This window comes from Ranitomeya variabilis, chromosome 1 (genome assembly GCF_051348905.1).
Source record: "Ranitomeya variabilis isolate aRanVar5 chromosome 1, aRanVar5.hap1, whole genome shotgun sequence".
NCBI lineage: Eukaryota > Metazoa > Chordata > Amphibia > Anura > Dendrobatidae > Ranitomeya > Ranitomeya variabilis.
In genome coordinates, this window is record NC_135232.1 from 651,480,192 (window position 1) to 651,504,814 (window position 24,623).

Genomic DNA, 24,623 nt, shown 5'->3' on the forward strand with positions numbered 1-24,623 from the left:
GGACCCGTTACGTTCTTTCAAGTTGCCAAGCCTCTGTCAGGATCCCACCCCTGACAGAGACCCTACTGTCTCTTCCTCCACAACACCCTCTGCCACCAGGTGTTGCTTCATCCAATCAAGTCAGCTTTCTGATCTAACTTCCTGCCTGACCCCCAGTTTACCCACTATGGTGGGGAGTGGCCTAATGAATAGAACCCTTAGCTCCCCCCGGAGGCCCAGCTGTGAAATGTATTGGTGTCTGTGATACCTGATCAGATGAACTCCTTCAGTGCCATCGGACGCACCGTAGCTCCCCATAGTGGCGGAGCCACAGTACTGCAACGACCAGGACTCTGGGGCGCTGCAACTACAGAAAAATATTTCTTGTAGTTAAAGTACTCCGGTCCAGATCTGGCGGGTTTGGTAATCCATATGTGCTTTCCATCCACCACTCCCAAACAGTTGAGGAAATTACACACACACTCCAGAATTTGTCGCCAATTTCAATCCACATGTCAGGGGTGGGTAGGGGGCCGGAGAACGTTCCACAAAGCCCGGCAGGTGTCTGTAACTATTCCAGACAAGGTTGAAATTCCAATCTGGTACTGAAAGTGGAGTGATGATAAGCTTTCTCCGGTAGCCAGGAATCTGAAAGAAAGAAAAAATTACGAACAATTCTATTTATGGTGGTGTTTAGCTAAACACATAAAGGAAAATACAAATAATACATTGCAGACCAATAATAATTATGACAGGCATTTGTTTAGAATTATTACGTACCTTAGTGTGACCAGGAGACGTTCCTCTGCAGGAATCGCTCTACGGAGCTGGGTGTCCTGTCTCTGGATGGCTCCTTGGATACGACCAAGCAAATCCTGAAAAGTCTCTTGAGACATCCTGGTATATTCCGAGAATTTGTCCGGGTTGGCATTAAGCTCCCCATATAGCGTGTGGTAGGCTCCACGACTCTCCCGGAGTTCAATAATGGGGTGTCTCCAAAAACGCCGACGCCGTGTCCTTTTCTGTCTTTCTCGATTTCTTTGTTGCTCCCAAGCAAAAGCATAGGCAAGAAACAGCTTGATACTTAAATCCAGGTTGAAATAAAAGCTCTCCATGCGAAGATCCATAATGACACAGGATACAGTAGCAAACTGTGAAGATTTCAGCAGTATAAGGGTCTATATAAAGATATCCCATAATACACGTCCACTGTAGTCCCATTGGCGGTGTCTGTTTATCTAGATTTTTCTGCTGTTAAATTTTCCACCATGCGCACAGAAAACGCAAACTCATGGAAAAGCATGTAAACATTGCATTTTTTACTGTATGCGTTACCTTATGCGCCTAAAAAAACACTGCCCTTGCACGCGGTTTATCGTGTGTTTCAGGTTGCGGATTAAACGCTGCAGATTCTACCGCAAATGTGAAACTATCCTTAGTCTAAAACTATAAACATCCAATACGTGATTAAAATTGAACCACCACGACCCAAATGCAATACGAACAACAAAAGGAAGAAGCAAGGGGGCAGTGCCTCACCCTGCTTAGTCATTGTACTATCTCTGCATTGCCATGGAGATTGGCACCCTATTGTTGCACACCCGCTCACCGGTGGCTGAACCTTCCATCCCTGTTAGACCCTAAGTGATGGAGTCAAGAAACAAGTTGTCAGACCAAAATAATTACCATGATAATGTTACCAGAACAGATAAAATGCTAGGTGCATCCGAGGAGATCCAGTTATCCAATACACTTAATGAGCACTAGTGCCTGAACGCACATATGGTAAACAGCAATGCTCTCATTCAGGAAAATTTCAGTCTGACCAGGAACAAGGCAAAAGGAAGCAAAGGGGGCCTCACCCTGTTCAACCACTGTACTATCCCTGCCTTACAGCGGATGCTGGCACCCTATGATTGTGCAAGTGGCACCTTACATACCTAATAAGGTATGAAGTGACTCGAAATAAGTGAATACAATTTTTTTTCTTTATTAACATAATGTTTAAAACAAAATATATTATATAAAAAGACAGAAAGATGTAAAAGTTGGGACCTCCAAAAAGTCAGGGTGTGACACTAAAAGGTGATAGTTTTATATTCTGTCAGCACCTGGAAAGCGTCTTCCTAGACTAGTTAGGTGAACTTGCTGAAATGGGTGGACACAAAAGGCGTCTCATTGTTTCCCTAAGCAATCCTTGCCAGAGAGAAAGAACACTGACAAGAATAAAACAACAGTAATAAACATCTCACAATATGCCTTAATTCCGAAATAAGTTACTGGGACCAGCTCAAAAAAGTACAGTGTGAAGAATCTCAGCTGTAGTATATATTTAAAAATATCGCAGTGAGTGTGGTGTGCAGAAAAGGCCACTAGATGGCAGTAAAAGAATAAATAAGATGAACGGTAAGTGCAGCGGATTCAGAGCTAAATTTACATGTAATGGAGCGGGCCATGAACCAGTCAGATGTACCTGAGTTTAGGAGATGAAAGCTTGGGCAGCATGTGGAGATGGTGGTGTCACATCCTGCGCCTGACGAGCGCCGTTTCGCATTACCACTTCTTCATAAAGGGGGCGTGGTGGAGACTAGGTAAGAGGGTAGGTTTATATATCTATTGTTATCATAATAATGTTACCAAACTAGATAATTTGCAAAGTTCAACAGGTTGTCTCATATATTAAATGGGCACTGGCTTTTAAATGTACATATGATAAACATCAATACTCTCATTCACCAAAATTTATGTCTTATCAAAGACAAGGAAATTCAGCAGTGGAAACTTAAACATACATGTAGCTTCTCTAATAAGGAATATTTGAGAGAAGATGATAATAGAGCTTGTTGCACCAATCTATAACGCCAACATAGAGAGCTTATTACCATAACAATCTTATGGCGATATATTCTTAGCCAAGGCAATCCTTTTGCAAAATAAAATTGAAGCTTATCAAGTCAAACCAAGTAGTACCAAGCATTGAAGGCTTTTTTACCATGGGAAAAATTACTCAGACGCTTCACAAATTACTATAACACTCAAAATATTAAGATACCATTCAATATGTGTCCCCTTTTCAAGGTGCATCAGGTGTGAAACAAATTGTAATGTATTATGAAAAAACGACTGCTTAAATGACAGCTATCGATATGTCTCACTAAATCACAGGATTTCTGGAGCCCACAAGGTTCAATCTCTTTTGATGATGATGTGCACATCATCAGAAAGGATTGAACATCAATATGCATGGACCACAGCTCATCCGACTGAACACCTGCACTCCTTCCCTGTGGGCATACTACAACTCAGACAACACAGGATGAGGGTAAACAGTGTGGAAATAATTTATTGAACCACCAACAGACAATAGCATATAGAACAGCAAATACACAAGATGGTGCAAATTACTGAGTCTCACCCTTCTGCTGGCTCACCACGATTAGAGCAGCGGCAATTTTGGTGCTTCCAAGGAATGACTACCCCCTGGTAGGATTATGGGGCAGGGGCATTATACTAGATGGAGGACTATGGGGGGTGCATTATATTATATGGAAGGCTATTTGGGGGCTATTTTAATATTTGGAGGGCTATGTGGGGCCATTGCACTATTTAAAGGGCTATCTTAAGTATTCGGCTCCCTGGAACTTTTCAACCTTTTCCCACATATCATGCTTCAAACATAAAGATTAGTGAAGAGCGAGTGTACTCGTTGCTCGGGTGGTCTCCGAGCATTTATGACTGCTCGGAGATTAAGTTTTCATTGCCTCAGCAGCATGATTTACAAATATTAGCCAGCTTGATTACATGTGAGGATTACCTAGCAACCAGGCAACCCCCACATGTACTCAGTCTGGCTAATAGCTGTAAATCAATCAGCTGCCGTGATGAAAACTTAATCTCCGAACACTAACAAATACTCGGAGGTCACCCGAGCAACAAGTACACTCGCTCATCACTAATAAAGATACCAAATGTGATTTTTTTGGTGAAGAATCAACAACACAATTGGAACACAATTGTGAAGTTGAACAAAATTTATTGGTTATTTAAATTTTTGGGGGAAATTCAAAAACTGAAAAGTGGGGCGTGCAATATTATTCGGCCCCTTTACTTTCAGTGCAGCAAACTCACTCCAGAAGTTCATTGTGGATCTCTGAATGATCCATTGTTGTCCTAAATGCCTAATGATGATAAATATAATCCACCTGTGTGTAATCAAGTCTTCGTATAAATGCACCTACTCAGTGATAGTCTCAGGGTTCTGTTTGAAGCACAGAGAGCATCATGAAGACCAAGGAACACAACAGGCAGGTCCGTGATACTGTTGTGGAGAAGTGTAAAGCCGGATTTGGATACAAAATGATTTCCAAAACTTTAAACATCCCAAGGAGCACTGTGCAAGCGATCATATTGAAATGGAAGGAGTATCATACCACTGCAAATCTACCAAGACCTGGCCGTCCCTCAAACTTTCACTTTCATCTCAAACAAGGGGAAGACTGATCAGAGATGCAGCCAAGAGGCCCATGATCACTCTGGATGAACTGCAGACATCTACAGCTGAGGTGGGTCAGTCTATCCATAGGACAACAATCAGTCGTACACTGCACAAATCTGGCCTTTATGTAAGAGTGGCAAGAAGAAAGCCATTTCTCAAAGATATCAATAAAAAGTGTCGTTTAAAGTTTGCAACAAGCCATCTGGGAGGCACACCAAATATGTGGAAGAAGGTGCTCTGGTCAGATGAAACCAAATCGACCTTTTTGGCAACAGTGCCAAACGATATGTTTGGCGCAAAGGCAACACAGCTCATCACCCTGAACACACCATCCCCACTGTCAAACATGGTGGTGGCAGCATCATGGTTTGGGCCTGCTTGTCTTCAGCAGGGACGGGGAAGATGGTTAAAATTGATGGGAAGATGGATGTAGCCAAATACAGGACCATTCTTGAAGAAAACCTGTTGGAGTCTGCAAAAGACCTGAGACTGGGACGGAAATTTGTCTTCCAACAAGACAATGATCCCAAACATAAAGAAAAATCTACAATGGAATGGTTCACAAATAAACGTATACAGATGTTAGAAAAGCCAAGTCAAAGTCCAGATCTCAATCCAATGAAGAATCTGTGGAAAGAGCTGAAAACTGCTGTTCATAAACGATCTCCATCAAACCTCACTGAGCTCAAGCTGTTTGCCAAGGAAGAATGGGCAAGAATTTCAGGCTGTCGATGTACAAGACTGATAGAGACATACCACAAGCGACTTGCAGCTGTAATCGCAACAAAAGATGGCGCAACAAAGTATTAAGTTAAAAGGGCCAAATAATATTGCACGCCCCACTTTTCAGTTTTTGAATTTCCCCAAAAAATTAAAATAACCAATAAATGTCACGGGAGACCTAGGTAGGAAAGAGCAAAAACCCGGGCCCCTGCGATTTCCCTCAGACTAGGGAAACCCTGACTGACCCTGTCTCAGAGTTTACACTAATGGTGTGCATGTCTGAGCCTCCACCCTCGCCCTATCTCCTGTTTCAACCCTAGGCTGAAACTACCACCCACCACCCAGTGAAGAGTCCACACTCCAATACCCACAGTTAGCACAGACAAGGTTAACGGAAAAGTAAGCACCACGCCGCAGTCACTCAGGAATACACTATAAATGCAAAGGGCAAAACAAATACAAATATAGGAAGGAGCAAATAAGACAAAGGGAAATACACCACCAGCAACGATACTCCAACTACTAGCTCACCACTCCAGACCGAGATAACCACGCACAAGACAGAAGCTATAATCGGCGACGCCCAATGTTCAGGAGAACTATTTAAAGGCTGTGGGCATGGCCCAGCTTCCAATCCGAGCACCAGGTAAATTAACCCCGGACCATCTAGATAAAACCTAGCCGACGCCAATGAGCGCATTGTGGTCAAAAGCGGAATTACCGCTGTCTGTCGAACGACCTGGTCTGAACAGCGTCTGACATGACAATACATTTCATTCAACTTCAGAATTGTGTTTCACTTGTTGTTGATTCTTCACAAAAATTTACATTTGGTATCTTTATGTTTGAAGCATGATATGTGGGAAAGGGTTGAAAAGTTCAAGGGAGCCGAATACTTTCTTAAGGCACTGTATTCCATCTTTTTTGACAATTTTCTGGTCTGCTCCACATCCAATAAGATCAAGACTAGAAATTACTCCATTGGCAGATTCATTCATTGTTATGATTTCTTTTTGTTTGTTTTTAACACCTTTGAACATTGAAAGTGCAACACCGAGATGGAATGTTGTGGAATAATGGCCATTACAGGATTGATATACATGTTACTGAAATGCAAACAGTGTAAAAATGGAAATATAATATCAAAATCATTTCAATGTACATAGTATTGAGTATAAGTGCCATGTGCAGAAATCCCAGCAGATCATGCCTTGTCAGCTATAATGGTTGTCTGAGGAATGTTCTGCCACACTGAATGCAGCTGGACCATTCATCAAGATCTGCTGCTCAATGTTGAGTGTATTTTTTTAGGGAAAATTCACATGATTTGATCCATTTTTTATTGTTCATTAGTGATGAGCAAGTATACTCGTTGCTCGAGATTTCCCGAGCATGCTCGGGGGGTCTCCGAGTATTTGTGACTGCTCAGAGATTTAGTTTTCCTTGCCGCAGCTGCAAGATTTGCGGCTTTTAGACAGCTTGATTATGACTTGCCCACAGGGCAGTGGGGTACTCGGTACCGAGTCCGGTCGCAAGGGGGGATGTCACGGTGGCTGCGACCCGGTCCGTGGCCCTGGACATCAACGTTAAAGGGGAAAAGTTCAAAGTTTGTCGTGATGCTACCTGTGGAGTTTGGTCAATAGGGGGACCGATGATGCATTAGAGGGATCCCCTGGGGGATGTTGCGGCAGCCCAGATGTTACACTTCCCACAGGTGAAGCGGGGTCCCCAGGGGTCCTATGGTGTGTGGCGTAGAGGGTATAGCCGGTGAATAAATGGAGGAGACAAGTGATAAGTCTTTACTTGGTTTACTTTTGGGTGACAGGCCACAGTCCAGGGTACCAGGCACAGGTGATGCTGGTCCAGCAGGCTCAAAGACAAGTGAGAGTTCTCTTTTCCCAGTAGAAGTCCATGAGCCTTTCCTACTTGCGCCTTTCTAAGTGAGGTCCCTGCTGCTTTCAGCTTTCTACAAGGTCCTCCAGTTTCCCCCTGTTCTGGGACAGGTACCTGCATGATGAGCAGCTTGGGCCTTTTTAAAGGGGCTCTCAGATGCCCCGGGCTCCTCCAGTGCTGCTGCGTCTCAAGCGTGATGCGGGCAGGTGACGTGTAGTGTTATGCCCTCTGGTTCTGCTCCGTGTCCTAGAGTCCATGAAAGCCTTGGGCTCCTGGTTCCCAGATCCTCTGCGCTTTAGCTCTGAGGGTGCCCTGCCACAGTTCCCCTCTTAGCTCTGTCTCTCTCCTGTGCTCCTTCCCTTCCGGCTGCTCCACATGCAACCCAACAGGTTACTCCTTCCCAGAAGCTGCAGCTCCTTTGTGGCTGCCAGGCCTCTCTCTCTGCACTGCGTCTCTCCTGGACGTCTGCTCTGCTTGGTCTCCCAGGACCAACTAACTAACTCGTCCTCCAGGTCAGGAACATAAAGCTTAGGGAAGCTCCCCTGAATCCGGGTCTTGAGCTCCCCCTCCTGGCCTGGATTCAGAATGAGTTGCATGTGTGTGCCTTACCTGGTGAAGAGAACTCCTTTGCCTCTGAGCCTGACATTACCTTCCCCGAAGGAAAAGCAACATCACTGCAGCAACCGGTAACTTGGGGTGCTGCCATTACATGTGGGGATTCCCTAGCAACCAGGCAACCCCCACATGTAATTGCAGCGCTCCCACTGCCGCAGGGCCGAGGGGTACCCGGTACCGGGCCTTCGAGTCTCTGCTCTGGGGTTGTCACGGTGGCTAGACCCGGTCCGTGACCCTGCTGAGGGGCGCCCAATGAAAGGTGTAGGTATGGTGACGATGTTATGGTGCGGTGCAGGTCGTAGTAAATAACGAGGACACCAGGTTGCAGTCTCTTTACCTCTTTCTTTACTGAAGGTTTGGAGGTGCCCAATCCAGAGCACTGTTAACCGGGCTGGCTGAGACCGGCTGGTCCAACGGCACATCCGGAGTTCCCTTTTCAGGTGGGAATCAGTGTCTACCTTCTAGCGCCCGTGTGTTGTAGTCCTTCCTTGCTGAACACCCCAGGATAGTCCTCACAACTTATTCTGTCTGTCTCTGATGTTCGTTCTCTCCGTCCCCCAGATGATATGGCTAGGACGCACCCGTATGACGGGGTAGGCCTGGAGTTCTTCCGGGACTCTAGAGTCGCCCCTCTCCCACAGCTGCCTCCGTTGTCTGCTTAGGTGTTTAAGTGAGGCAGCCAACCTATAGTTGGCTGCCCTGCCGTGGTTTGAAGTAATACTTAAAGTCTCTTACTTTCTCGGCGTTCCGGCCACCGACTGTTTGCGCCTCAGAAGGATGTTGCCTCGGTCTTACAGCACAACTCCTTCTGGTCCTATTGCCTCTTTGCTGTATTCCTGCTTTTCTCACTCAGCACAATAAACCTCGCTTCTTGTCCTTTCTTAGGAATCTGTCAGGATCCCATCCCTGACAGGTCCTCTCTCTCGCTCTTCCCAGTTACTTCTCTCTCTCTTCCTGTCCAACCCCCAGTTTTACCAGAGTGTGAGGAGTGGCCTACTAGATAGAACCACCCCCCCTGGTGGCCAGAGTGTGAAGTGTAGTGTGAGTGTTACCTGATCAGGTGAACTCCTTTAGTGCAGTCAGACGTAACATCACTCCCCTTAGCGGCAGAGCGACATTACTGCAACGACCAGGACTCTGGGGCGCTGCACTCCCCCCCGGTTAAATCCAGTACTCCCGGACTGGGAAAACAAGAACAACAATACATGTTAACAGGAAACACACAACAATTTGAAAGATTATAAACAATTAAACATAACAGTGCTTCCCCTTATGGGAGGTGAGGACTTCTTGAACGTTGCGAAAGTTAGGTCATGCACAGTTTATGACTCTCAGTTCAGTGGTTAAAACAGCGGGGACCCCGGGTAAACAAAGGGGTCCCCTTTTAGAAGTTTTTGGAGCAATTCACTGTCCATTACTCTGTTGTCCATTTTTAAAACCTGTAACAGAAGATATGCACACAAACATTTTCAACTAAATAGCAGCCCTCATTAATACCTCCACATTTTGTAGCGGAGGGGAGTTTGATTCTGAGTGCTGCGTGTGGACCTTCGCAGTGCAGTGGTCGCTATTGACCTAGCAGGGCCCGCTATGCTTGCTACCGCTGGTGTAGTGCACTGTCTTCTGGCTACACTTCTAGTGAGTCTGGGTAGCACTGGCAGGCTAGAGCGCTCAGGGCTGCTGCTACCAACAGTGGGTACGACAGATTCGCCGATAGCAGAGGGAGGACTTGCCGGTTCAACGGCTGGCATGGCATCTTCAGGTCGGATCTGCTGAGCTTGCTGAGGCTGCGGGCCGGATGATCTGGTGCCACCCTTGTTTCTGGTGGGTTCGGCTGGGGGAACGTTAGAACAGGTACCACGATGGCCTGATTTATCTGAGTCCAGGACTGGGGAAAGTCACCAAGGACAGTGTGGATCATCTTCTCCTTTTCTACAGGTGGGGAGATTCCTGGAGCTGTTTCCCTCTCTCTTAACTTATCAGGGCAGACCTTAACGTGATCCCTGGATATCGCCGTCGAGGTCTCCCCTCTGTCCTTGCTGATGAGACAGACCTTTGTGTTGTCGAAATCGGATGGCAGGATGGTATACGGTTCCGCTTCCCATTGGTCATCGAGCTTGTGTAGTCTCCTCTTTCGTTTGAGTATTTGTTCACCAGGTGACAGGGGAATTGCAGGAGCGTGCTGGTTGTAGTCCCTTTCTTGTTTCTGCCTAGCCTGGGCGAGACTTCTTTCCACGCACTCCTGTACTTTGCGGTACCTTCGCTGCCTTTCTGCATCCCAATCTGCATCCGACGAGGTATCTTCGGGGACTAGGACCCCCATGTCCAGATCAACGGGTAACTGGCTAGACCTTCCTCGCATCAGGTACGCTGGAGTGCAGTTGGTAGAATTTACTGGGATGTGATTGTATATATCCACCAAGTCAGGCAACTTCGTCGGCCACAGGTTCCGTTCCTCTACGGGCAAGGTCTTCAATAAGTCGATCACCACTTGGTTCATCTTTTCGCACATCCCATTGGTTTGAGGATGGTACAGTGTGGTTCTGATCTTCTTACACCCGTACAGTTGGCAGAACTCTTGGAACACTTCTGCTTCGAATGCTGGTCCCTGATCGGTCAGTACCTTCTCCGGGTAGCCATGGGGCCTACAAAGGTACTGCTGGAAGGCCTTGGCGGCAGTCCTGGCCGTTAGATCCTTGACAGGCACAACCACCAAAAATCTGGAGTAGTGATCTACGATGGTAAGAGCGTAAATATAGCCTGACCGGCTAGGTGTCAGCTTCACATGATCCAGCGCGACCAGTTCGAGCAGCCGCCTGGTGATGATAGGCTGCAAGGGAGCCCACTGTGTTGTGAATTCGCTTTTTGGGCTCCCCTGGTGGTTGCTGGTGGTACTGGTGACTTGTGTGTGCTTTGCTGTCTCAGTTCACCTGCTCCCATCAGTGTTTGGGAGTTTCCTATTTAGCCTTGCTCTCCAGTCATTTCCTTGCCGGTCATCATTGTAACCAGAGCCTTCGGTTGCATGTTCCTGCTACTAGTCTGCTGATCAGCTAAGTGGACTTTGTCCTTTTGTTTTGTATCTTTTGTCCAGTTTGCAGTTTTTGTTATTCTCTGTAGCTGGAAGCTCTTGCGGGCTGAAATTGCCACTCCTGTGTCATGAGTTGACACAGGCACAGGAGTCTTAAAGTAATTTCAGGATGGTTTTTTGAAAGGGTTTTCAGTTGACCGTGAAGTCCTCTTTTGTATCCTTCTGCTATCTAGTAAGTGGACCTCTCTTTGCTAAATCTACTTTCATACTGTGTATGTCTTTTCCTCTTAACTCACCGTTATTACATGTGGGGGGCTGCTATCATCTTTTGGGGTATTTCCCTAGAGGTAAGCCAGGTCTGTTCCTTCCTCTACCAGGCGTAGTTAGTCCTCCGGCTGGCGCGTGGCATTTAGGAAGTCATAAGTATGCTCCCTGGCTACTATTAGTTGTGTGGTAGATTTAGCTCACGGTCAGCTCGAGATTCCATCACCCAGAGCTCGTCCGTTATTTTTGTGTTCTGATGTTTCCCTGCCATTGGGAATCATGACAGTATGATCGGCCGCTGTTAAAGTTATTGGCAGAAGAAAGGAGAGAAAAAAGAAGTCTGTAGATTTTTTTTTTTTTCCCCCCTATGCTTGCTCCATAGTTGGATCAGTTGTATTTCAGCTCTAATTACAGCCTTTGCCTTTCTCTCCTTCTAATCCTTGAATGGCTCTGATCTCACCTGTTTAAAGATGGACCCTCAGAGTTTGGCTGTAGGTTTACTTGCTACCAAGGTTCAAAATTTACAAGATTTTGTTATACATACTCCGATGTCTGAACCTAAAATTCCTACACCAGAGGTGTTTTCCGGAGATAGATCTCGGTTCCTGAATTTCAAATATAATTGTAAATTGTTCCTTTCTCTCAGACCTCACTCCTCTGGAGATCCTGTCCAGCAGGTTAAGATTGTAATCTCTTTGCTGCGAGGTGACCCTCAAAATTGGGCATTTTCATTGACACCAGGGGATCCTGCGTTGCTCAATGTGGATGCGTTTTTTCTGGCTTTAGGGTTGCTTTATGAGGAACCTAATTTGGAGATTCAAGCTGAAAAAGCTTTGATAGCCCTATCTCAAGTGCAAGATGAAGCTGAGATATACTGCCAAAAATTTCGTAGATGGTCTGTGCTTACTCAGTGGAATGAGTGCGCCCTAGCGGCAAATTTCAGAGAGGGCCTTTCTGATGCCATTAAAGATGTTATGGTCGGGTTCCCTGCGCCCACAGGTCTGAATGAGTCCATGACAATGGCTATTCAGATTGATCGGCGTTTGCGGGAGCGCAAACCCGTGCACCATTTGGCGGTATCTTCTGAAGAGACGCCAGAGAAAATGCAATGTGACAGAATTCTGTCCAGAAGCGAGCGGCAGAATTATAGGCGTAAAAATGGGTTATGCTTCTATTGTGGTGATTCTGCTCATGTTATATCAGCATGCTCTAAACGTACAAGGAAGGTTGACAAGTCTATTTCAATTGGCACTTTACAGTCTAAATTTATTCTGTCTGTAACCTTGATTTGTTCATTATCAGTTATTACTAGTGTTGAGCATTCCGATACTGCAAGTATCGGGTATCGGCCGATACTTGCTGTATCGGAATTCCGATACCGAGATCCGATATTTTTGTGATATCGGGTATCGGTATCGAAACAACATTAATGTAAAAATGTGTAAAAGAGAGAATTAAAATAAAAAATATTGCTATACTCACCTCTCCGACGCAGCCTGCACCTTACCGAGGGAAGCGGCAGCGTTCTTTGTTTAAAATTCGCGCTTTTCTTTCCTTTACGTGGTCCCGGCTTGTGATTGGTTGCGTGCCGCCCATGTGACCGGGACGCAACCAATCACAGCAAGCCGTGACGTAATTTCAGGTCCTTCAGGATTTTAAAATTACGTTCCGGCGTTGTGATTGGTTGCGTCGCAGTCACATGGGCGACGCAACCAATCACAGCAAGCCGTGACGTAATTTCAGGTCCTTAAGGATTTTAAAATTACGTCCCGGCTTTGTGATTGGTTGCGTCGCAGTCACATGGGAGACGCAACCAATCACAAGCCGTGACGTCACGGGAGGCTGGACACGCGCGCATTTTAAAATGGGCGCGTGTCCAGCCTCCCGTGACGTCCCGGCTTGTGATTGGTTGCGCCGCGATCAACCAATCACAAGCCGGGAGGCTGGACACGCGCGCATTTTAAAATTTTAAAATGCGCGCGTGTCCAGCCTCCCGGCTTGTGATTGGTTGACCGCGGCGCAACCAATCACAAGCCGGGACGTCACGGGAGGCTGGACACGCGCCCATTTTAAAAAGCGCGCGTGTCCAGCCTCCCGTGACGTCACGGCTTGTGATTGGTTAATGGCGGCCATGTTGCCGGGACGCGGACCAATCACAGCAAGCCGTGACGTAATTTCGTCACGGCTTGCTGTGATTGGTCCGCGTCCCGGCAACATGGCGCCGTGACCAATCATAAGCCGGGACGTCACTGGAGGCTGGACACGCGCGCTTTTTAAAAAGCGCGCGTGTCCAGCCTCCCGTGACGTCACGGCTTGTGATTGGTTAATGGCGGCCATGTTGCCGGGACGCGGACCAATCACAGCAAGCCGTGACGTAATTTCGTCACGGCTTGCTGTGATTGGTCCGCGTCCCGGCAACATGGCCGCCCTGACCAATCACAAGCCGGGACTTCACGTAACCAAGTAAAAGCGCGAATTTTAAACAAACAACGCTGCCGGTTCCCTCGCTGAGGTCCAGGCTGCGTCGGACAGGTGAGTATAGCGATATTTTTTATTTTAATTCTTTCTTTTACACATTTATATGGATCCCAGGGCCTGAAGGAGAGTTTCCTCTCCTCCAGACCCTGGGAACCATCAGGGATACCGTCCGATACTTGAGTCCCATTGACTTGTATTGGTATCGGGTATCGGTATCGGATTGGATCCGATACTTTGCCGGTATCGGCCGATACTTTCCGATACCGATACTTTCAAGTATCGGACGGTATCGCTCAACACTAGTTATTACCGTTGATGCCTATGTGGACTCTGGCGCCGCTCTGAGTCTTATGGATTGGTCCTTTGCCAGGCGCTGTGGGTTTGATTTAGAGCCTCTGGAAGTCCCTATACCTATGAAGGGTATTGATTCTACGCCTTTGGCTTGTAATAAACCACAATTCTGGACGCAAGTGACTATGCGTATGACTCCAGACCATCAGGAGGTGATTCGCTTCCTTGTGTTGTACAATTTGCATGATGTTTTGGTGCTTGGATTACCATGGTTACAATCTCATAACCCAGTCCTTGACTGGAAAACAATGTCTGTGTTAAGCTGGGGATGTCGGGGGGCTCATGGGGACATACCTTTGGTTTCCATTTCGTCATCTATTCCCTCTGAGGTTCCGGCATTTTTGTCTGATTATCGTGATATTTTTGAGGAGCCAAAAAATTGGTTCACTCCCTCCCCACAGAGATTGTGATTGCGCCATAGATCTGATTCCTGGCAGTAAATTTCCAAAGGGTCGTTTGTTTAACTTATCTGTACCTGAACATGCTGCTATGCGAGAGTATATTAAGGAGTCCCTGGAAAAGGGACACATTCGTCCTTCTTCATCTCCTTTAGGAGCTGGTTTTTTCTTTGTATCTAAAAAGGATGGCTCTCTGAGGCCTCGCATTGATTATCGACTCCTGAATAAAATTACAGTCAAATATCAGTATCCGTTGCCTTTGCTGACTGATTTGTTTGCTCGCATAAGGGGGGCTAAGTGGTTCTCTAAGATTGATCTTCGTGGGGCGTATAATTTGGTGCGAATTAAGCAGGGGGATGAGTGGAAAACCGCATTTAATACGCCTGAGGGCCATTTTGAGTATTTAGTAATGCCTTTCGGCCTTTCTAATGCACCTTCAGTCTTTCAGTCCTTAATGCATGATATTTTCCGTGAATATTTGGATAAATTTATGATTGTGTATTTGGATGATATTTTGATTTTTTCTGATGACTGGGAGTCTCATGTTCAACAGGTCAGGAGGGTTTTTCAGGTTTTGCGTGAAAATTCTTTGTGTGTAAAGGGTTCAAAGTGTGTTTTTGGGGTTCAAAAGATTTCCTTTTTGGGGTACATTTTTTCCCCTTCTTCTATTGAGATGGACCCTGTCAAGGTTCGGGCTATTTGTGACTGGACGCAGCCTACTTCTCTTAAGAGTCTTCAGAAATTCTTGGGCTTTGCTAATTTTTATCGTCGATTTATAACTGGTTTTTCTGGCGTTGCTAAACCTCTGACGGATTTGACCAAAAAGGGTGCTGATGTTGCCAATTGGTCCCCTGTTGCTGTGGAGGCCTTTCGGGAGCTTAAGCGCCGCTTTTTGTCTGCCCCTGTGTTGCGCCAGCCTGATGTTTCTCTTCCCTTTCAGGTTGAGGTCGATGCTTCCGAGATCGGAGCGGGGGCGGTTTTGTCGCAGAAAAGTTCCGACTGCTCAGTGATGAGACCTTGTGCGTTCTTTTCTCGAAAATTTTCGGCCGCCGAGCGAAACTATGATATTGGTAATCGGGAGCTTTTGGCCATGAAGTGGGCATTTGAGGAGTGGCGTCATTGGCTTGAGGGTGCCAGACATCAGGTGGTAGTTTTGACGGATCACAAGAATCTGATTTATCTAGAGTCTGCCAGGCGCCTGAATCCTAGACAGGCACGATGGTCGTTGTTTTTTTCTCGGTTTAATTTTGTGGTTTCATACTTACCGGGTTCTAAAAATGTTAAGGCAGATGCTCTTTCTAGGAGTTTTGAGCCTGACTCTCCTGGGGATTCTGAACCTGCTGGTGTCCTTAAGGATGGGGTGGTTTTGTCTGCTGTCTCCCCAGATCTGCGACGTGCTTTGCAAGAATTTCAGGCGGATAGACCTGATCGTTGTCCGCCTGGTAGACTGTTTGTTCCTGATGATTGGACCAGTAGAGTCATCTCGGAAGTTCATTCTTCTTCGCTGGCAGGTCATCCTGGAATTTTTGGTACCAGAGATTTGGTGGCTAGATCCTTCTGGTGGCCTTCCCTGTCTCGGGATGTGCGTGTTTTTGTGCAGTCTTGTGATGTGTGTGCTCGGGCCAAGCCTTGTTGTTCTAGGGCTAGTGGGTTATTGTTGCCCTTGCCTGTTCCGAAGAGGCCTTGGACGCACATCTCTATGGACTTTATTTCTGATCTTCCTGTTTCTCAGAAGATGTCTGTCATCTGGGTGGTGTGTGACCGTTTTTCTAAAATGGTTCATTTGGTACCATTGCCTAAGTTGCCTTCCTCATCTGAGTTGGTCCCTCTATTTTTTCAAAATGTGGTTCGCTTGCATGGTATTCCGGAAAACATCGTTTCTGACAGGGGAACCCAGTTCGTGTCTAGATTTTGGCGGGCATTCTGTGCCAGGTTGGGCATTGATTTGTCTTTTTCGTCTGCATTCCATCCTCAGACTAATGGCCAGACGGAGCGAACTAATCAAACCTTGGAGACTTATTTGAGGTGTTTTGTGTCTGCTGATCAGGATGACTGGGTTGCCTTTTTGCCGTTGGCAGAATTTGCTCTTAATAATCGGGCTAGTTCTGCCACTTTGGTTTCTCCTTTCTTTTGCAATTCAGGGTTTCATCCTCGTTTTTCATCTGGTCAGGTGGAATCTTCGGATTGTCCTGGAGTGGATGCGGTGGTGGATCGGTTGCATCAGATTTGGGGACAAGTGGTGGACAATTTGAAGTTGTCCCAGGAGAGGACTCAGCAGTTTGCTAACCGCCGTCGTCGTTTTGGTCCTCGCCTTCGTGTTGGGGACTTGGTGTGGTTGTCTTCCCGTTTTGTCCCTATGAGGGTTTCTTCTCCTAAGTTTAAGCCTCGGTTCATCGGTCCTTATAGGATTTTGGAGATACTTAACCCTGTGTCCTTTCGTTTGGACCTCCCGGCATCTTTCGCTATCCATAATGTATTCCATCGGTCGTTGTTGCAGAGATATGAGGTACCGGTGGTTCCTTCTACTGAACCTCCTGCTCCTGTGCTGGTGGAGGGTGAATTGGAGTACGTTGTAGAGAAGATCTTGGATTCCCGTATTTCCAGACGGAGACTACAATATCTGGTTAAATGGAAGGGCTATGGTCAGGAAGATAATTCTTGGGTAACTGCCTCTGATGTTCATGCCTCGGATTTGGTTCGTGCCTTTCATAGGGCTCATCCAGATCGCCCTGGCGGTTCTCGTGAGGGTTCGGTGCCCCCTCCTTAAGGGGGGGTACTGTTGTGAATTCGCTTTTTGGGCTCCCCTGGTGGTTGCTGGTGGTACTGGTGACTTGTGTGTGCTTTGCTGTCTCAGTTCACCTGCTCCCATCAGTGTTTGGGAGTTTCCTATTTAGCCTTGCTCTCCAGTCATTTCCTTGCCGGTCATCATTGTAACCAGAGCCTTCGGTTGCATGTTCCTGCTACTAGTCTGCTGATCAGCTAAGTGGACTTTGTCCTTTTGTTTTGTATCTTTTGTCCAGTTTGCAGTTTTTGTTATTCTCTGTAGCTGGAAGCTCTTGCGGGCTGAAATTGCCACTCCTGTGTCATGAGTTGACACAGGAGTCTTAAAGTAATTTCAGGATGGTTTTTTGAAAGGGTTTTCAGTTGACCGTGAAGTCCTCTTTTGTATCCTTCTGCTATCTAGTAAGTGGACCTCTCTTTGCTAAATCTACTTTCATACTGTGTATGTCTTTTCCTCTTAACTCACCGTTATTACATGTGGGGGGCTGCTATCATCTTTTGGGGTATTTCCCTAGAGGTAAGCCAGGTCTGTTCCTTCCTCTACCAGGCGTAGTTAGTCCTCCGGCTGGCGCGTGGCATTTAGGAAGTCATAAGTATGCTCCCTGGCTACTATTAGTTGTGTGGTAGATTTAGCTCACGGTCAGCTCGAGATTCCATCACCCAGAGCTCGTCCGTTATTTTTGTGTTCTGATGTTTCCCTGCCATTGGGAATCATGACACCACTGGCTTCCACGGTCCCTCCTGCGTAGGCTACATGGACCGCACTCTCGACACCACTTCTCAATGGCTCTCTTCATGCCAATCCAATAGAACCTCCCTCGGAGTAGCCTCTCCAGCTTCTTCCACCCGAAGTGTCCGGCTCCATCGTGGTAGGCTCCTAGAACCATGGGCGCATCTCGCCTTGGCACCACTATCTGCAATACCAATTTGTGAGTACGTGGGTCGATGCTTCTCCGGCACAGCTTGCCATCATGGATAAACAGTTTGCTTCTCCCCTTCCACAGCTGTTGGGTCTCCTGTAGATCATCTGGGACGGGATGCAGCCCTGCCTGCGTCAAGAGCTCTTTCACCCGACGGACCGCGGGGTCACCATCCTGAGTTTCCGCCCATCCGTGATGGGGCAGGGGATTCAGCGTGGCATCCGGTTGGTTCTTGTGCTTGTTCCTCACATGATGGGAGTTCTGAGTGGCTTTGGGGCGATGGAATGCAGGCAGCTCCACCTCTTCAAGTGCCTCCGCGTCTTCCCCCGTTTCTGGCAAATTTGGCATTCGAGACAAGGCATCGGCATTTGCATTCTTGCGTCCTGCCCGGTACTTGATGGTGAAGTTGTAGTTGGACAGCCATCCACCACTGTTCCAAGGCCCCGAGTTTGGCGGTATCCAGATGCGTTAGCGGATTGTTATCCGTGAAGACGGTGAATTTTGCTGAGGCCAGGTAGTGTTTGAACCTCTCTGTCACTGCCCAGACGATGGCAAGGAATTCCAGTTTAAAGAGCTGTAGTTGTCAGGGTTCCTTTCGGTGGGGCGAAGTTTCCTGCTGGCGTAAGCGATTACCCTTTCCTTGCCTTTCTGGACCTGGGACAGCACGGCTCCCAATCCTACATTGCTGGCGTCCGTGTACAGCACAAACGGTTGGTCGTATTCAGGGTAGGCCAGTACCTCTTCTCCCGTCAGTGCCGACTTCAAGCAAGTGAAGGATCCTTCCAGCCCCTCGTTCCAATCAAATGGGGTGTTCTTCCCCTTGGTCTTCTTTGATTGGCCCACCAACAGGTCTTGCAAGGGTGCTGCCTTCTTGGTGAAGTCCTTAATAAACCTCCGGTAGTAGCCTACCAGCCCGAGGAACTGCCGGACTTCATGGAGGTTGCTGGGCTTCGGCCAGTCCTGGATCACCGTGACCTTGTCGGGGTCTGGGGCCACTCCTTCAGCACTCACCACGTGGCCCAGGTACTGCACTATGGGTTTCATCAGATGACATTTGGACGGTTTCACCTTTAAGCCAAAGTTGGACAGGGCTTCAAACACCTCAGCCAGGTGTTTCAGATGGTCTTCGTAGGTCTTAGAGAAGACAATGACATCATCCAAATACAGCAGTACGGTCTCAAAGTTCTTGTGCCCCAGACAGCACTCCATCATTCTCTGGAACGTCCCCGGGGCATTGCACAATCCGAAGGGCATGTAGTTGAATTCGCAGAGACCCATCGGTGTCGTGAAGGCCGTCTTCTCTTTGTCCGCCTCCGCCATGGGAACCTGCCAATACCCACTGGTGAGATCTAAGGTAGAGAAATAGTTAGCAGACTTTAGGGCAGCCAGAGACTCCTCTATCCTGGGCAGTGGGTATGCGTCCTTATGTGTAATGCGATTCAACTGCCTGTAATCAACGCACATCCTCATTGTGCCATCTTTCTTTTTAACAAGGACTAACGGAGCTGCCCAGGGGCTACAACTGTCTCTCACCACCCCAGCCTCCTTCATTTCTCGCAACATGTCCTTAGCGCACTGGAAATGAGCTGGGGGTACAGGGCGGTATCTCTCTTTTATGGGCCGGTGATCTCCCGTGGGGATATGGTGTTGGATCCCTTTCACCTGTCCAAAATCTAAGGGGTGTTTGCTAAATACCCACTCGTACTCGTGAACCACCCTGTAGGCCCCCTGTTTCTGATGGCCTGGGGTAGAGTCAGTGCCCACATGCAATTCCTGACACCAATCTTTCGAGTGCCCTGCAGAACCGTTGTCCTCCGCCACGTTTGACGGGACCAAGGGTTCAGGTGTCTGTATCACACTATTATTGACAACGAACAGTTTGGCCAGCGTGGCATACTTGGTGAGGTGAACCTCTTCCTCCCCACAATTGAGGACACGTACGGGCACCCTCCATTGGTGGACGTCGACCACCCCCCGGGCTGTCAGGATAGTAGGCCTATTGTCTGAGTATACGGGTTCTACCAAGGCCTGGTAGTCCTTACCCCTGAGGCCTATGGCTGCCCGACACCATATTAACATCTCACTCCTGGGGGGTATCGCGATGGGGTTTGAATCACTCACAGTGACACGACCAATCTCACCACCAGTCAGCTCTACCTGCTGTCTCTGCATCAGAGCTCTGATTTCTTTTTGCAGGGCGCGTTGTTCACTATGGCCAGCGGTTTCTGCTACCTGTTGCAACAAAACAATAACTTCTGCAAGACAATTTTCTATAACATTAGTACCGATGGTCATCATGGGATTACATTCACGGTGGTCAATATCAACAATTACAACCCCCTGGGCTTTCAATTCCACCCGCCCCACTTTGATGGTGGCCTCTTTATACCCCACTTGTGGCAATGGCTGACCATTACTGGCTATTATGGTGAAATCGTCATCGGGGCCACGAGTAATATCGGTGTCCTCCCAATACCGTTTATAAAGCACGTAAGTAGTGTTGAGCGATACCTTCCGATATCGGAAAGTATCGGTATCGGAAAGTATCGGCCGATACCGTCAAAGTATCGGATCTGATCCGATACCGATACCCGATCCCAATGCAAGTCAATGGGACGAAAATATCGGAATTAAAATAAACCCTTTCTTAACTTGTAGGTTCATTCTACATGAAGGAAAACAACTAAGAATAATGTAGGATGTATTGGGGGACGTGGCGGAGACATTAAAGGCACAGAGGTTTAGCCCAATCTAATAGAATAGCAGGATTTTGTTTTGTTTTTTATGACGTTCGGCGTTAGAAAGATTTTGACTATGTTAATTTTTTTTTTATTTTGTCAGATATTGATGTTTCACTACTTCCACGCCCTTCACCTTCTTTTTTACTTCTCCCACACTTTCTTCTTCATTATCCTCATCATCAGCTTCTTTGACATCAACTTCTTCACCTTATTCATCTTCTTCTTCATCTTCTACCTATTATTTTTTTTGTTACATTGTTCATATTCTTTTTATTTTACTATTATCTTCTTCATATTCAACTTCTTCATCATATTCTTATTTGTGACAGGCATTCCCGTAGTTGTTATCTATAAAAGTTTGAAGATTACACCTTCCGTTCTGCCTGTCACAAAACAGTTACATTTGTCCGCGTTCAGTTTGGCCTGCAGCATCAGGATTTATCCAGGGGCACCACGAGGAGGAACGGACTCACCCCCATACACTGCTTAGTCTTCTTCTGCTTATAATTTAGATAATATCTTTTGCTCTGATATTTAGTGTTATGCTTAATGTTCTTCTGCTCTTTGTTCTGCAGCCTCTTGTTCTTCTGCTTCTTGGTCTTCCAGGTCGTCGTCGTCTCCAGGGTCATCGTCTCCGGGGTCGTCGTTATCGGGGTGGTCTTCAGGGTCATCGTCTCCAGGGTCGTCGTCATCTCAGTGGTTGTCGTCTCTGGTGTCGTCGTCATCTTAGGGGTGGTCTTCCGGGTCGTCGTCTTTAGGGTCTTGAACTTGGAAATGTAGCAGAAGGTACAAGTAGGCTGAGAAAATGCCGAGAAACAGCTGATGGAACTGGAATCCGGATGGCTACCCGAAGGTCCAAGAGCCAATGGAACTACCGAGGACCAGCTGACGTTACTGGAACCCGGTTACTAAGCAGGAGGTACCCGTGCTGAAAGCACTACCAAGGACCACCTGACGTTGGTGGAACTCAGATACCCAGAGGGAGGCACCTAAGCCAAAGGCTCTGCCCGGAACCAGCTGACGGTACTGGAACCAGGATGGGGAGCAGAAGGTACAAGAGCAAAAGACACTGCCGAGAACCAGCTGACGGTACTGGAACCCGGATGGGTAGCCGAAGGTCCAAGAGCCAATGGAACTACCGAGGACCAGCTGACGTTACTGGAACCTGGTTAATAAGCAGTAGGTACCCGTGCTGAAAGCACTACCAAGGACCACCTGACGTTGGTGGAACTCAAATACCCAGAGGGAGGCACCTAAGCCAAAGGCTCTGCCCGGAACCAGCTGATGGTACTGGAACCAGGATGGGGAGCAGAAGGTACAAGAGCAAAAGACACTGCCGAGAACCAGCTGACGGTACTGGAACCCGGATGGGTAGCCGAAGGTCCAAGAGCCAATGGAACTACCGAGGACCAGCTGACGTTACTGGAACCCGGTTACTAAGCAGGAGGTACCCGTGCCTGAAAGCACTACCAAGGACCACTTGACGTTGGTGGAACTCGGATACCCAGAGGGAGGCACCTAAGCCAAAGGCTCTGCCCGGAAATAGCTGACGGTGCTGGAACCAGGATGGGGACCTATTCAAGCTTGTCTTCCTAGAGCCCCAACTAGCGGTGTTGGAGCAAAGGGTCAGCAGGGGGAGCAGAGTGTAGGCCGAAGCCTGCACTGGAGGCATTTGTAGGTCTGTTGTGTCTGCGTGGCTGTTGCAGGACACGATGCCGGCTACACAGCAGGGGAACAGCTGGCGTTGCTGAACCCCACTGACACATTGGCTGGTATTTTTCTCTGTGCAGCTAGCAGTACCGGGCCCCAACTGGCGGTGTTAGAGCCCAGGGTCAGCAGGAGGAGAGGGAGCAGAGTGTAGGCCGAAGCCTAATTGAACCAATTTTAAAGGTAACCTTTAACCCCCCCTCAGGTGTTACAAAGTAGAAGAGCCACGCCTTATGCAGCAGTAGTGCTGCACAAGTCAAAGGTTGCTCTTTTAATTTTGTTCCTTGCACAAGCTGAACGTACAACATTTTGGCCCTTATAGAGTCAATCTGTCTTGGAGGCGGGAGTTCCCTTTGTAATGAGACGCAGCACAGCTGGCAAAAATACCAACTTGGTGCTTGGCGCGGCCTCCTGAGCATCGCATTTTGCTGTACAGGAGTCTGCGTTGTTGCGTTATCCCTTGGCCATGCGCTGCCTGTCTTCTGACATCATTTCATGTCGGCTGGTGCGGTTCGCGATGCCCATGAATCCCAGCCCCGCAGTGTCTTTACAGTGTTTCACACTGCGGGGCTGGGATTCATGGCCTGGCGCAGTACATATGTTCGCCTCTCGCTCGTGTCCTTACACCTGCTACAGACTGTGTGGCGTCAGCTGATCCCTTATCGCATGCCGCGGCCATGAAGCCGCACAGTCTGAAGAAGGCGGAAGGAGCTGAGTGACAGCCTGGCGAAGATATGCACTGCTCATGCCCGTCAATCACACCCTCGCAGTCAAAATAAATAAGACACCGAGGGGCGTTGTGTCGGGCAGGGCGGCCGCAGTGGCGCAGCCAGCCAAACAATGATGTCAGAAGAAGGGCTGTGCTACCAAGGGGGTTGTTGCGTGTCATTACAAAGGAAAGTCACACCTCAGGGACGTTTTAATGGTCTCAGGGGACACATTGTAGTCGTGTTCTGTTCCACGTGTGCAAGGAGAATGAGTTTATGAGCCACCTTGCACACATGCAGCATTACTGCTGTACAAGGTGGCTGTAAAACATACAAACACCTGGGGGAGGGGGGACAGGTTCCCTTCAATTTCAGTTCTTGTGTCTGCGTGGCATTTGCAGGACACGTTGCCGGCTACACAGCAGGGGAACAGCTGGCGGTGCTGAACCCCACTGACACATTGGCTGGTGTTTTTCTCTGTGCAGCTAGCAGTACCGGGCCCCAACTGGCGTTGTTAGAGCCCAGGGTCAGCAGGAGGAGAGGGAGCAGAGTGTAGGCCGAAGCCTGCACTGGCGGCAGCTTTGTGTCTGCGTGGCTGTTGCAGGACACGATGCCGGCTACACAGCAGGGGAACAGCTGGCGGTGCTGAACCCCACTGACAGAGTGGCGTGTGTTTTGCTCTGTGCAGCCAGCACTTCCGGACAGCAACTAGCGGTGTTGGAGCCCGGGCTCTGCAGGTGGAGCAGAGTGTAGGCCGAAGCCTAATTGAACCGATTTCAAAGGTAACCTTTAACCCCCCCTCAGGGGTTACAAACTACAAGAGCCACAGCTTGGGCAGCAGTAATGCTGCACAAGTCAAAGGTTGCTCTTTTATTTTTGCTCCTTGCACACGCAGAAAGAAACACGTATAACATTTAGGCCCTTAAGCAAATTGTTTTGGAGGCGTGAGTTCCCTTTGTAATGAGACGCAGCCCAGCTGTCAAAAATCCCACCTTGGTGCTGGGCGCGGCATCCTGAGCGTCGTTATTTGCTGCACAGGAGTCTGCGCTGTCGTGTTATCCCTTGGCCTTGCGCTGTTAGCGCTGCCCATCTTCTGACATCATTTAATGTTGGCCGGTGCGGTTCGCAATGACCATGAATCCCAGCCCCGCAGTGTCTTTACATTGTTAAAACACTGCAGGGCTGTGATTCATGGCCTGGCGCAGTACATATGTTCGCCTCTCACACTCGGGTCCTTACACCTGCTTCAGACTGTGCGGCGTCAGCTGATCCCTTGTTGCATGCCATGGCCATGAAGCCGCACAGTCTGAAGAAGGCCGAAGGAGATGAGGGACAGGCGAACATATGCACTGCTCATGCCCATCAATCACACCCTCGCAGTCAAAATAAATAAGACACCGAGGGGCGTTTTGTGGGCCAGGGCGCAGCCAGCCAAACAATGATGCCAGAAGACGGGCAGCGCTACCAAGGGGGTTGCAGCGTGTCATTACAAAGGAAAGTCACACCTCAGGGACGGTTTAATGGTCACAGAGGACACATTTTA